The sequence below is a fragment of the Pan paniscus genome, chromosome 7, assembly GCF_029289425.2.
Source record: "Pan paniscus chromosome 7, NHGRI_mPanPan1-v2.0_pri, whole genome shotgun sequence".
NCBI classification, from domain to species: domain Eukaryota; kingdom Metazoa; phylum Chordata; class Mammalia; order Primates; family Hominidae; genus Pan; species Pan paniscus.
This window is the reverse complement of record NC_073256.2, coordinates 73,349,700-73,365,865: the sequence shown is the minus strand read 5'-3', so window position 1 is coordinate 73,365,865 and position 16,166 is coordinate 73,349,700.

The following is a 16,166-nucleotide window of genomic DNA, read 5'->3' as shown; positions in this document are numbered from 1 at the left end:
ATCCAAATAAAAGGCTTAGTGTAACACATGTCTTATATTAATAGTAAGTATTTAATTAAGTAATAATAACAAATCTCAATTTCAAGCTTTCTACTTTCAAATCATCACCTATTAGCTTTCTTCCTTATTCTAGGGCACAGTGATACCAAAACTTGTTGCAATCCAAGATTCTGCCACCTTTTTGCCTATGTGTGTAGATAAAATTAGTGCTGCACTGTTGACCAGGGCACTGGTGGGTAAAGGGCGGGAAAAGTGGGAGACTCCTTTATCATCCTATAATTTTATGGACACAGTGAATTTTTAACATATGCATGCATTAACTATTTTAAAAAGCAAAGAAGAAAACATTTATAAAATTTTAAATTACAAAATAAAACATTAGCCTAATTAATAAAATAGAAACCCCTATTTTGTGGTCAAAAAAATATCTTTAGTTTCAGGAAAAATAACTGGTATTAGACTAATTTTGCCAATGCTGTAGTCTATTCAAATAGTTATTTTATAAGCTTACTTTTCCTTTTCATAACTGACTAATGTCTGTAACCAACAATGATTGCTTCTTAATTATTTACTTTTTAGCCTCAATTATCCTCAACAAGCTCCTTATATTCTTTTCAAGTAAACACAATTACAGAAAATAAAGCTTCTTAAAATTCTTAGACTTCCCTTAGTAGATCATCAATTCCCGGTAGATATTCACAGATAAGCTGTAGAGATTTCCTATTAAAAGTCTTTCTTAGTACCACGAAAGAAAAAGGTGCTGATCAATAAAGTGATTTAAATTATCCACCAGTGTTTTGCTTTGAATGTCTGTTTCTTTGTTCTTTGAACTTCAATAAACCCTTTGCTGCAGACTCAGTTAGCTGGCTTATCAGGCAATTTCACATGCCAGAAGGAGCTGCAGGGCATGACAAAAACACTTTCACAGCTCCCTCCCAACCATGCCACAGACCAGAGTCAGGACCCTGTCCTTCCTGGGAATATGCATGCAAGCCTTGTCAGGGGCTCTGTGGATGGAGCTGGCAAAAGCATATTCATTAATCTAATTGTATATTGGAAAATCAAAAAAAGGTTTGGCTTACAGTAAAAACCATCAAGAATAAAGTTATACAAAATCCCATTGACTAATTTCAAAGGGCTAAAGAGCACTGCACTAAGAACTTAGACATTTCCCCTCACTGTTTCCTTCCAAATAAGAAAGCTGGATGGATGACCCCTCCAGACCTTTCCAAATAAACAATTCTCTGGTTCAAAGATCCCTTTATTCATGTAGGCTTATTCTTGCTTTTGCCACCTATAGGATCTAGAATAGTTTGAGACTTGAAACTCTCATGCTTGTGAAAAGGGTCTCCACTTTCTCTGGCATACTGGAGATTATGTAAACCTTCCTCGGGGCTGAGGCAGTGGCTGGGGCATTAGGGAGGTGTATTTACACATTCCCTGAAAGGATGTGTGGATCGGAGGCTAAAGATAAGTCATAAGAGGTGTGTGCCAGGGTGACATTCAACACTGGTGACCCTGTTTCACTACTGACACTGCAAAGCTGCAGTGGTGCAGTGCTCAGCATGGTAGACACCTCCAGAGCCTCCAAGTCCCGCCTACTGGAGCTCTTTTCCCGGAGCATCCTGTGCTTCTTGTATCTGCGGTCCCAAAGGCTGGGAAACAGGAGACTTCTGTAGCATTCAACACCAGAATTCAAAGAATGCCATTGTTGATGCTGATTTGTGTTGACTAATTCCCCATCTGTTCTCTAAGCAGGATTTTGCTCCAATAGGGAATGGGTGGGCACAGTTGTCCTGATTTTCTGATTTTCTTGATCACTGTGGGGATTGCAGGAGGAACCTGATGATGCTTCTCCAGGAAATGGCCTGGGCTTTTTAGACACACATGTAAAGGTTCTTGTGGCCCTCCTGCCTGCTCTCCATACCCAGCAAGGGAGGCTCCACTTGTCCATAACTTAGGCCTTGGAAAGCCTCAAAGCTGCCACCTGGGCCAGTGTCAAGAGAATGGAGCTCTTGTTCCCCAGCCCTTTCTTGGTGAAGGGTGAAAAGAAAATGCCATACAAAGTTCTTCTTGTCACCTAATGTATCCCCCATTCTTTCTCTCACCCTCTCGATGCCCAGATACATAGATCTTATTTGTTCATTCATTTTATACATTTATTGAACAAGCAATTGAGAATAGTAATGGAGAATCAACCATGTATCAGGCATTGAGAATGTAGTAAGAAGCCAATGGGCCTATCTGGAGCCCCTCTTAAAGAGGGAGGGCATTTTGTGGTCAGCTTTTCTAGATGTCATAGGCATATTCCAACTATTTGAATGAAGTATCATTTTTCCAGCAGCTAATAGAAAATTCTGTGAAGGACCTAGCCTTGGTTGAAGAGATGCTTTGCTAAGCTTTGCCCTGGGGAAGCATGAGCCTGTGGGATCTGGCCCTGGGATGGCACTGGGAGATGAAGCTGTTCTGCACAAGCAAAGTGGAGGGGAAGCAGAGGGGAAGGAGGCACTGGCATGCCACTGTGCTGTGGGATTATTTGAAAGGACAAATATATAGATGGGCAATCCAGGTGTGTTTTTGGGAGAGGCACTAGTGGGAAGGTAATGATGGAGACGCCCAGTCCTGAGGTCAAAGCTGTGGGGGAATTCTCTTCATGGGCATGGCCAGAGGAGCAGACATAATTTGGGGTTGCCATTGCTACCTGGAAACATGGGGTCTGGTGGGTGACAAAGCCCAAAAGCTGTACTGAGTCCAGTAACAGCCACCACCTCATCGGTTGAGACTGAGCAGAGGGGCAACTTGGCACCAACCCTCCTGTGTCTGCAGCACCCAAGCCCACTTATGCACTCTTCCTTGAACAGGTAAGAAAGGAAGAAAAGGGGGCCTCAGGCCAAGCTATCTTAAAGGAAGAGATTAAGGGTAGAACCCGAGGAACAGGTTCTTCATTTCTATAAAAACCCAAGTGGGGCACCAATAAGGGAGAATAAGGCTTACAAGATGTGCTGGCCAGAAAGTGCCCTCCCTGGGAGCGGGGAGAGTGAAGGATGGAACCCTCCCTGGGCTCCACTAGCCAAGTTTCTGCCTGGAAGAAAAGATTTCATTTTCCTTATTTTCTTTTTATTTTATTTTATTTTTTGAGACAGAGTCTTTCTCTGTCACCCAGGCTGGAGTGCAGTGGTGTGATCTCAGCTCACTGCAGCCCCCCACTCCCAGGTTCAAGCAATTCTCTTGCCTCAGCCTCAAAAGTAGCTGGGACTACAGGCGTGCACCATGACACCAGGAGAACTTTTTTGTATTTTTAGTAGAGATGGGGTTTCACCATGTTGGCCAGGCTGGGCTCCAAGTCCCGAGCTCAGGCAATCCATCCTCCACTGCCTTCTAAAGTGCTGGGATTACAGGCTTGAGCCACCGAGTCTGGCCAGGTTTCATTTCCTAATTAGCTTAAAATACCTTCTGGACCAACAGCCTTATGGCAACATCTTTTACATTGCTTGATTTGTTTTGATTGCAGCTATAGTTTTAATTCTGCTATAAAGACCTATTAACTTCCTGTTCCACACTTGGTTACCATTTAGTAACTAGTTTTTCTGCCCTACCAAGCAATGCCCTGGGATTCCCAAGTTTCTATAAATGAGAAGTTTCTTTCCACACTTTGGCAGCATACCTTGCCTTTACATAAAAATTCATACTCTCCTCCCACAAAAAAGTTTTCTTAAAAAATATTCACACTGGCAGGGTGAGGTGGCTCACACCTGTAATCCCAGCACTTTGGGAGGCCGAGGTGGGCGGATCACGAGTCAGGAGATGGAGCCCATCCCGGCTAACATGGTGAAACCCCATCTCTACTAAAAGTACAAAAAATTTTATAGCACCAAATGCCCACAAGAGAGAGCAGAAAAGATCCAAAATTGACACCCTAACATCACAATTAAAAGAAAGAGAAAAGCAAGAGCAAACACATTCAAAAGCTAGCAGAAGGCAAGAAATAACTACAATCAGAGCAGAACTGAAGGAAATGGAGACACAAAAAAACCTTCAAAAAATTAATGAATCCAGGAGCTGGTTTTTTGAAAGGATCAACAAAATTGATAGATCACTAGCAAGACTAATACAGAAAAAAAGAGAGAAAAATCAAATAGACGCAATAAAAAATGATAAAGGGGATATCACCACCGATCCCACAGAAATACAAACTACCATCTGAGATTACTACAAACACCTCTATGCAAATAAACTAGAAAATCTAGAAGAAATGGATAAATTCCTCGACACATACACTCTCCCAAGACTAAACCAGGAAGAATTTGAATCTCTGAATAGACCAATAACAGAAGCTGAAATTGTGGCAATAATCAATAGCTTACCAACCAAAAAGAGTCCAGGACCAGATGGATTCACAGCCGAATTCTACCAGAGGTACAAGGAGGAATTGGTACTATTCCTTCTGAAACTATTCCAATCAATAGAAAAAGAGGGAATCCTCCCTAACTCCTTTTATGAGGCCAGCATCATCCTGATACCAAAGCCGGGCAGAGACACAACCAAAAAAGATAATTTTAGACCAATATCCTTGATGAACATTGATGCAAAAATCCTCAATAAAATACTGGCAAACCGAATCCAGCAGCACATCAAAAAGCTTATCCACCATGATCAAGTGGGCTTCATCCCTGGGATGCAAGGCTGGTTCAACATATGCAAATCAACAAATGTAATCCAGCATATAAACAGAACCAAAGACAAAAACCACATGATTATCTCAATAGATGCAGAAAAGGACTTTGAGAAAATTCAACAACCCTTCATGCCAAAAACTCTCAATAAATTAGGTACTGATGGGACGTATCTCAAAATAATAAGAGCTATCTATGACAAACCCAGAGCCAATATCATACTGAATGGGCAAAAACTGGAAGCATTCCCTTTGACAACTGGCATAAGACAAGTATGCCCTCTCTCACCACTCCTATTCAACATAGCGTTGGAAGTTCTGGCCAGGGCAATTAGGCAGGAGAAGGAAATAAAGGGTATTCAATTAGGAAAAGAGGAAGTCAAAGTGTCCCTGTTTGCAGACGACATGATCGTATATCTAGAAAACCCCATTGTCTCAGCCCAAAATCTCCTTAAGCTGATAAGCAACTTCAGCAAAGTCTCAGGATACAAAATCAATGTACAAAAATCACAAGCATTCTTATACACCAATAACAGACAAACAGAGAGCCAAATCATGAGTGAACTCCCATTCACAGTTGTTTCAAAGAGAATAAAATACCTAGGAATCCACCTTACAAGGGACGTGAAGGACCTCTTCAAGGAGAACTACAAACCACTGCTCCATGAAATAAAAGAGGATACAAACAAATGGAAGAACACTCCATGCTCATGGGTAGGAAGAATCAATATCGTGAAAATGGCCACACTGCCCAAGGTAATTTATAGATTCAATGCCATGCCCATCAAGCTACCAATGACTTTCTTCACAGAATTGGAAAAACCTACTTTCAAGTTCATATGGAACCAAAAAGAGCCCGCATCGCCAATTCAATCCTAAGCCAAAAGAACAAAATTGGAGGCATCACGCTACCTGACTTCAAACTATACTGCAAGGCTACAGTAACCCAAACAGCATGGTACTGGTACCAAAACAGAGATATATAGATAAATGGAACAGAACAGAGCCCTCAGAAATAACGCTGCATATCTACAACTATCTGATCTTTGACAAACCTGAGAAAAACAAGCAATGGGGAAAGGATTCCCTACTTAATAAATAGTGCTGGGAAAACTGGCTAGCCATATGTAAAAAGCTGAAACTGGATCCCTTACTTACACCTTATACAAAAATCAATTCAAGATGGATTAAAGACTTAAACATTAGACCCAAAACCATAAAAATCCTAGAAGAAAATCTAGGCATTATCATTCAGGACATAGGCATGGGCGAGGACTTCATGTCTAAAACACCAAAAGCAATGGCAACAAAAGCCAAAATTGACAAATGGGATCTAATTAAACTAAAGAGCTTCTGCACAGCAAAAGAAACTACCATCAGAGTGAACAGGCAACCCACAAAATTGGAGAAAATTTTTGCAACCTACTCATCTGACAAAGGGCTAATATCCAGAATCTACAATGAACTCAAACAAATTTACAAGAAAAAAACAAACAACCCCATCAAAAAGTGGGCGAAGGACATGAACAGACACTTCTCAAAAGAAGACATTTATGCAGCCAAAAAACATATGAAAAAATGCTCACCATCACTGGCCATCAGAGAAATGCAAATCAAAACCACAATGAGATATCATCTCACACCAGTTAGAATGGCAATCATTAAAAAGTCAGGAAACAACAGGTGTTGGAGAGGATGTGGAGAAATAGGAACACTTTTACACTGTTGGTGGGACTGTAAACTAGTTCAACCATTGTGGAAGTCAGTGTGGTGATTCCTCAGGGATCTAGAACTAGAAATACCATTTGACCCAGCCATCTCATTACTGGATATTTACCCAAAGGACTATAAATCATGCTGCTATAAAGACACATGCACACATATGTTTATTGCAGCACTATTCACAATAGCAAAGACTTGGAACCAACCCAAATGTCCAACAATGATAGACTGGATTAAGAAAATGTGGCACATATACACCATGGAATACTATGCAGCCATAAAAAATGATGAGTTCATGTCCTTTGTAGGAACATGGATGAAATTGGAAATCATCATTCTCAGTAAACTATCGCAAGGACCAAAAACCAAACACCGCATGTTCTCACTCATAGGTGGGAATTGAACAATGAGAACACATGGACACAGGAAGGGGAACATCACACTCTGGGGACTGTTGTGGGGTGGGGGGAGGGGGGAGGGATAGCATTGGGAGATATACCTAATGCTAGATGATGAGTTAGTGGGTGCAGCGCACCAGCATGGCACATGTATACATACGTAACTAACCTGCACATTGTGCACATGTACCCTAAAACTTAAAGTATAATAATAATTTAAAAAAAAATTAGCCAGGTGCGGTGGCGGGTGCCTGTAGTCCCAGTTACTTGGGAGGCTGAGGCAGGAGAAAGGTGTGAACCCGGGAGGCGGAGTTTGCAGCGAGCCAAGATCGTGCCACTGCACTCCAGCCTGGGCGATAGTGTGAGACTCCGTCTCAAAAAAAAAAAAAAAAATCCCTTTGACAAATTCTTAATTTCCGAACTAAAGGAGCACTTATGCATTTGTGTTTCCTGTGGCATTTCTTGCACTGCCCTACTCCAGGGTGGATGAGTTTTGGCAGAAATCTCTATCTTTGGTACAATGTCTTTAGAGGATGAATCCTCCAAAGGGATTTATTCCAAAGGGTTTTTTTTTTTTTTAAATTCACTAATGTTTTATCCATATGTCTAAATTGATTCAAATAATTCTCAAAACTTAAATAAATCTCTCTCCTTCCTACACTTCCATGTTGACTTTAATCTTATTCTGTTTTATGGTAAACAATTGAAGTGTTTATCAAGAGCCTCAAAATATACTCATTTCCAGGGTATTATAATATGAAACATTTAATACTAAGGAGTGTTTGGTTACTCCTTGCTGCCCTGATCTTTGAAACAGAAATAAAATTCAAAAATTAATTGATCTCATTATCCAGTAGTTCTTCTGAATGAAGATATATATCTTAACATACATGAGCCAGCCCACTTGAAAATTAATTGCACATAGGCGAAGTCAACAACTACCATCACCAGCGATACCAGAAGTGTCCGTGAAGTGAGTGACAAGGGATGAAAAATGGTAGCACTCATTTGGAAACTGCTTTGGATAATTCAACTCTGACACTGGAGAAGTATTCACTGCTTTGTCCATATGCTACTCAAGTTTTAATAAAGTAACATCCAAGCTTCCAGAGAGAGTTAACAAAAAATTTCCCTTACAACTGAACATTTGAAAATATGTTGATAAAGTTGAATGTAAAAAAAAATGTAATAAACAACTAATAGGAAAGTTTTATAGGCAGTGCCAACTCACATACGTCCCTCAGGTAGAAGCAGCCAGGTATTGGCAAATATTCAGTATTAACTGGGACTTGAAGGAAGTTCCCTTTCCTTCATGCTGCCTTCACTTCCCCTTTCTCTCGCAATGCCATGGGAACAACTCTCTGCTGCTGGTCACTGGTAGTGTTCTGCCACTCATGCACCTCCCTTTAGTCTCCTTTATTCTCTAAGGCCAATAACTCCCAACAACTTGAGGAAGCATTAGCTTCACTTCTATGTTCAGTTTCCTGGGCTCCAGGAGTTTAGCCTGAGATTCGGAACCCTTGCCCTCCTCCCGCTCTGTCTTCCTTTCAATGGGAGGAGCACTTCCTTGGTATCTCAGAGTCAGCAAGTTGTACCCAAGAGCACCTTCCAACTGAGCAGCACTGGGCTACTTTCCCTGACCAGCAGTGACTCTGCCTCAAGGTTTCTTATTACAACAGCTTATTTCAGAAAATAAGATAATAGGTGTGGCCCTAAGTGAGTACTGAGCCACATTACTGAGGTTTGAGTTCCAGTCCTGGCCAGTTAAAAAATAAGTGTGTATTAAAAAACAGATGGAGAAGAAGCACTTCTGAAACATTGCCATAAGAGCCTTTGAAAATCTGCTCCTCTACAACAGTGATGAGAATGCTCACCACAAACATGCACATGCATGCACACACAAACACACACACACACACACACACATACAGCCAAACCAACTTATTCAGAGCTCTGGAAATTAATGAAAGGCTCACAATAATTTAAGGAATATTTATTCAAGGAAAATGACTGAATTGTGGTGAAAACTGGGAGTTTGTGGTATTTTAACTTGCCCTGTTCTATCCTCCTCTTTTAGTTCTGCAGCTGTCTTGAAACCAACAGCCTTACCACCATGGTAGCAATAAAAACCAGCAGCCTAGGAGCCTCTAAAGAAGACGAGAAAGGGTTTGGTGTTCCCCAAAAGTCCCATCTGCAGAGAGTTGCCACTATTTGACCTGTCCGGAAGATCACTGAATGTTATGAACTGAATGTTTGTGTCCCCTCTCCAAATTCATGTGTTGAAAACCTAATACCTAAAGTGATGGTATTAGGAAGTGGAACTTTTGGGACATTAGGTCATGAGAGTAAAGCCATCATGAGTGAGATTACTGACCTTATGAAAGAGACCCCAGAGAGTTCCTTCACCCCTTTTGCAATGTGAGGATACAGTGAGAGCACAGCTATCTATGAACCGGGAAGTAGGCCCTCACCAGATACTGATTCTTCCAGTATCTTGGACATGGACTTCCTAGCTTTAAGAATTGTGAGAAATAAATGTTTGCTGTGGAAGCCACATAATATATTGTATTCTGTTACAGAAGCCTGAACTGACTAAGACACTGGAAAAGCCCCCATTCCCAGGGCTTATCTTTATTTGATTTAATTCAGGATGCACACAGTATGAACAACCCAATCCCCAGGACATTAGTCTAAAATAATCAGCAGCAATTGCTGAACATAGCAGCTGCATGAGGCAGTGATCACATTTGTAGCAAACAAGTGGCTCAACAAAAAACCTGAAAGGAATAACTGAGAAATAAGATGTCTATAGGGAGCTCTGAAAAGTGTTGACTTATTCCAGGAATTCTAGAAGGCCATGCACATAAACAGGGCTATATGCATGCCTGGGAATGGCCTAAGAAGACCCTATACTTTCCCCTATGGCTAACCATGAGGCAGGAAGTAAAGTCTAACAGAGTTGTACATTGCTGGGACAGTGAAGGTATGCCTGACAAAGGCTGGGACAAGGCATTTAAGGAAATCATTTTCCAGTCACTAGCTGACCACTAAACCAATGAAGCAGACACACTCAAGTGGCTGCACAAACAAGACAAACTTTATAAAATTAGTCAAGGAAAGTCACTAGGCAAATTCACAACAATGAAAAAAAAACAAATAGCAGCAATACCAAGTGCTGTGAAAGAGGGAAAAAACAATTCACAAAATTGATATTTGATAATCATTACTTAAAATGACTTTCACCCATAAGTTATGAGACATGCAAAGGTAGAGGAAAGTATGGCTGATACACAGGGGGAAAAATTCACTAGTCAATAGAACTGACCCCACAGAAGCCCAGATGTTTGACTTATTAGACCAATACTTCAAGTAAACTATGATAAATAAGTTCAAAGAAATAAAGAAAAATCATGTCTGAAAAGTTAAAAGAAAATATGAGAATATTTCACTAAATAGAGGCTATCAATAAAGAGGAAGACATTATATAAATGAACCAATAAAATTTTGACTTAAAAACTAAAATAAATGAAATTAAAAACTAGAGTGATTCAACAACAGATATGAATTGGCAGAAGACAAAAATCAGTGAACTTAAAGATAGGTCAATTGAAGATAGTCTGAGAATCAGAAAAAAAAGAATGAAGAAAAATGAATACAGCTTCATAGAGCTGTGGGGCACTATCAAGCACACCAAGATATGCATAATGGGACCCCAGAAAGGAGGTAAAAGAGGGGAGTAGGAAGAATATTTGAATAAATAATTGCTGAAAATGTCCCAAATATGATAAAAAATTAATATGCTTATCCAAGAAACTCAACAAACTCCAAGTAAGGTAATACGATGAGATACACACCTAAACACCGTTAAATAGTTCAAAGCAAAGGCAAAATGAATCTTGAAAGCAGCTAGAAAAGGTGATGTATCATGTATAAGGGATGATCATTAAGGTTAACAGCTGACTTCCCATTAGGAGCCATGTAAGCCAAGAGGCAGTGAGATGATATACACAGAGTGCTTAAAGAAAAATATTATCAACCAAGAATTCTATGTCTAGAAAAGTTACTTTTAAAAATGAAAGGAAATTAAGACATTCTCAAATAAAGGAAGAAAATGAAGAGTTTATTATCAGTAGATCTGCCCTACAGGAAATAAATACTAAAGAGAGTATTTCAGTCTCCCTGAAATAAATGATACTAGAAAGTAATATGAATCCATACAAAGAAATAAACAGCATCAATAAATGTAATTGTTATGAGTTGAAATGTGTTCCCTCAACATGCACATGTTAAAGTCCCAGTCCCCAGTATCTCAGAATGTAATCAGATTTGGAGATAAGATCTTTAAAGTTATGATTAAGTTAAAATGAGGTCATTAGTGTGGGTCCTAATTCAATATGACTGGTGTACTTATATAAGTAGGAAGAGACACCAGAAATGTACATTGACAGAACAAAGGCTATGTGAGGACATAGCAAGGAGGTAGCCATCTACAAGCCAATGAGAGAGGTCTCAGGAGAAACCAAACCTGCTAATATCTTGAGCTCAGACTTCTAGCCCCTAGAACAGTGAAAAAATAAATGTGTGTTATTTAAGCCATTCAGTCTGTGACACTTTCTTATGGCAGCCCTGGTAAATATACAGTGATTAAATAGGTAAATATTTTGTAAAGTATAATTTTTTTTGTTTGAAACTTTTTCCTCTTCTTTGATTTGAAAAACAATGGCAAACAACAATAATTATAAAACTGTGTTGATGGTCTTCTAATATACTGAGACGTAATTTGTATGACAAGAATAGCATGAAAGAGGAAAGAAATCAGCTATGAAAAACTCATAGCTAATATTACATTTAAGGGTGAAATAATGTTTTGCCATAAGATCCAAAAGGAGACTAGGATGGTCACTCTCATCACTTCTATTCAACATTACTACAGGGTAAACAGGTATGAAAAAGACATAAAAGCCTCTAGATTGGAGAGGAAGAAGTAAAATGATCTCTATTTGCAGATTATATGATCTACTATATAGATCCATTAAAAAACTATTGGAATGAATAAATATTACAGCATATTTGCAGAATATAAGACAAAAATACAAAACTAATTACATTTCCACACAATAGCAATTAACAATCCAAAAATGAAATTAAGAAAACTTTCCATTTATAATACTATCAAAAAATAAAATACTTAGGAATAAATTTAACAGAAGTATAAATCCTACATGACTAAAACTACAAAACATTGTTGAAAGAAAATAAAGAAGACATAAATACATGTCTTCTTCACATGTAAAGACATCCTATTTTCATGGATCTGAAAATTTAGTGTTGTTAACATGTTAATGATACCCAAATTGATGTTGATTCAGTGAACTTTAGCTCAAAATTCTGTCTTTTTTTTTGCAGAAATTGAATAGCCATTTCTAAAATTTATAGAAAATGAGAAGGGGCCCAGTATAGAGAAAACAATCTTGAAAAAGAAGAACGAAGTTGGACTACTTAGTCTTCCAAATTTTGATATTTGTTACAAAGTGATAGTAATCAAGACAGTGTGGTACTGGTATAAGGACATATAGATCAATAGAATGTAAATCAGATTTCAAAAATAAACCCTTATGTCTGTGGTCAATAGATTGTTGACAGGCTTCCAAGACCACTCAATGAAGAAACAATAGTCTCTTTAACAAATGGTATTGAAACAATTGTATATCCAGATGCAAAAGAATGAATTTGTACCTCCACCTCACAGCATATGCAAAAATTAGCTCAAAATGGGTCAGCAACTTAAATATAAATAATAAAATTATAAAACCCTTAGAAGAAAATATTAGGAGTAGATCTTTGACCTTGGACTAAGCAATGGTTTCTTAGATATGACAACAAAAACAAAAGTGACAACATTTTAGAAAAAAATGTTTAGAGAAAAATTACATTGTATTTCGCCAAAGTTTGAAACTGTTGTGCTTCAAGGGGCACCATCAAGATAGAAAAGAGAACCTAAAAAATAGGTAAAATATTTGAAAATCACATATGTAATAAGAGACTTTTACTAAGAATATATAAAGTCTACTTTCAAATCAACAATAAAAAGTCAAAAACTCAACTGGAAAATGGACAAAGTATTTGAATAAACATTTCTCCAGAGAAGATATACAAAAGGCCCATAAGTATATGACAAGATGTCCAACATTATTATTCATTAGGGAAATGCAAATCAAAACCACAATGGGATACTATTTCACACCCACTTGGATGACTAGAATTCAAAAAACAGACAATAACAAGTGTTGGCAAGGATGTGGAGAAATTGGAATCCTCATACATTTCTGTGGGAATATAATATGGTATAGCCACTATGGAAACATTCTGGCAGTTTCTCAAAATGTTAAACATTGTTACCCATATGTTCCAGAAATTTCACTCCTAAGCATGCACCCAAGAGAATGGAAAATATATATCTGCACAAAAGTTTGTACATGAATGTTCATGCAGCATTATTCACAATAGCCAAATGGTAGAAGCAGTTGAAATGTCTACCAACTGATGAATAGAAAGGCAAAATGTACTATACCCACACAATGGAATATTATTCATCAATAAAACAGGAATGAAGACTGAGATCCTACAATATAGACAAACCTTTAAAATTTTATGCTCAGTGAAAGAAGTCATCCTAAGAGTCCATATATTTATATAGAATGTCCAAAATAGGCAAGTCTGTGCAGACAGAAAGTAGACGAGTAATTGTCAGAGGGAGATGAGGAGTGAATGCTAATAGGTATAGTGTTTCCTTTTGGTGTGGTGAAAATGTTCTAAGGTTAGGTTGTGGTTATGATTGTACAACTCTAATTTTACTATAAATGGCTGTTTTATATTTTAAAAGGGTCAATTTTAGCTATTATTAAAAAATAGGCATATTTATGAATAAGTTTCAGAAAGATGGATTGTCAGGTTTCACCCATTTTATGTTATTTATAAGAAAAGACTAATCTATTTGTAGAGGAAGTGACGTGTTACATTTTAGAACGTAAGATGTGTAAATTTCAGATTCATTTGTGGGTAAACTGGTTGTTGTGGGCCTGTATACAAACTTACCTGCCATCTAGTATCTTTTAGGCAATGTGGGGATTCTATTCTATCTCCCAAACCTAAATGGTGGCAACTTTCACTTTCTGAGGAGGTCAACATGTACAGAGTATGGTGGTGAATAAAATTTTACTGAGAGCAATATCTTCATTGTTGATCCTGCAATAAACTAATTTGAAAAACGGAAGATTTATTTCCAAACAGGGTTATAGTCAGTCATTATTTCATTCTTTGAATCCACACATATTTATTGAGCACCTACATGTTTAAGGCATTTTCTTAGAAGTTGGGAGTAAAATAAACTGAGCAAGATAAAGTTATTGTCTCTTAATAGAGAAAACAAACAATAAAAATAAATAGTTGCTAAATACAAGGCCAGATAATGGTGACTTATAAGAACGTAGATGGGTTAAAAAATAAAAAAGTCCTGGAACCTGCTGAATTACCTAGAGTAGAAGGAATGTTTTCCAATGAGTTACTATTTGAGGAGAGACCTAACGGAAGTGAGGTGAGGGGGATAATCATATAAGAACATATTTCCCTAAAGGGAGGAGCAAATGCAAAGGCCCTGGGGCAGAAGCGTGCTTGGCTTGTCTGTGATACATTAAGGACTGCATTGTGGCTAGAGGCCAGAGATTTATCAGGAGAACAAGATGGAGAGGCGCTCAGAGAGGAATCAGGAGCAAGAGCATAGAAAGCCTTGTAAGATTTTTGAATTCTATCTTAATATCAATTGAGAAATTAAAAGCCAGAATTTTTTCTTTATTTTTCTGTAGCTCTGATTCCCAAGAAATAAATCCAGAGTTTAGTTTTAGAAAATGTGCTGTCCCAATTTTTCCAAATTTCTGATAAAGTCTGATTTCTCATTTCTTTAACACTTGCATGCACTCCAAGAAAGGCATGAAACCTTGAAATGCCAAATGCTTTCTTTCCAAATTACATCATAACTTAAATCTCCTACTACCAATCTTGCCTTAAAAATCTTTTGTTGTGAGACAAGAGTACTTTCAGTGATGGAGCATAACCAGGAGGAAACAGTCCCTGTTGCTTGGGTCTACTCCCTCTGGCATACCCAAGCTATGCAGACAATTTAGTTGTGTCTTCCTGCTACCAAAACAATTGTTCCCTTAAACAAATAAACAAAAGCAGCTAGCAAAACAACTAGTTAATCAGTGCTTTGATATTTTTGTAGGTTGTTTTATCGTTTTTGCTACAAACATAGAGTTCTGGAACTAAGAAATTTAATCAACAATTCTCAGGCTAAAAACAGTTTTCTCCATGGAAGTAGACAGAGAATTAAAGACACGTTGGAAGAAGAGCTGTTTTCTCTCTTCCTTGGTTTGGAAAAGAAATGCTAATCCATATGGCATGGACCTCACAGGCAACATTTGCTTTCACCCCACAACACCTCAAAGCAGGAAGCTTCAAGCACACGGCAGATAGCTCTACTTCCTCAGTGCACTACTGAGAAATGGACATTTTATGAAATATTTTCTGAGACGATGGAGGAGGGAGTGGGAGGCTGAAGTGTTACTTTATACGTAACATTTCACTTAAAAATGTCTGCCTCGCATCACGTCTTCTCTGTGCTCATTACTCAGAGCTGTTCATTTTGGGCCTTCTCTTTTGAAGTGTCTAAAATATTTCCTCTGTTCTGGACCAGCTTACATAGGACAAAGGGGGAGGGGGGAAACACCTAGCAATTAATGGGCAAGTGCCCTTCATTGTTCCTTAAGCATCTCCAATTGAGGGAGAGGCAAGGTCTAAAAGTTTAAGTAAAATGCCTTGAAAGGAAGAATGCAACTTGCAAACAGTAGAGGGCAGACACAGTGAAAATGGGTGGTCTATATTAACGTGGGCACAGGGGACTGAAACCAGGCTGGCAGAACATGGTGTCCAGAGAGTTGCCCACAGCCCAAAGGTGATTAATCTTAGGCAAAGACTCATCATCAGGGAGGTTCCGTGCAATTTCTCGAGGTGAGAATGGAAGCAGAAGGAATTCCTAAAAGGAAAATGGAACATGTTAATAGATAGGGTGGTCTTGTAGCCACTGGTAGTTAGAAATCTACACAGACAATCAATTAGTGGGCAAAGAAAAAAACATAAGCAAATCTAGTATTTCGATCCTTACATACCGTTAGAGAACAAGGGGGCTAGAAGTGATGGACACGATTGGCAAAATGAGACAGATTTCTCTAGTCCTAGTAAATATGAGGGGCCAGGTAACTTACCAAGAGAGACTCAACTCACGAATCAAGAAGCAATAAACTTACTACAAATGACGAACA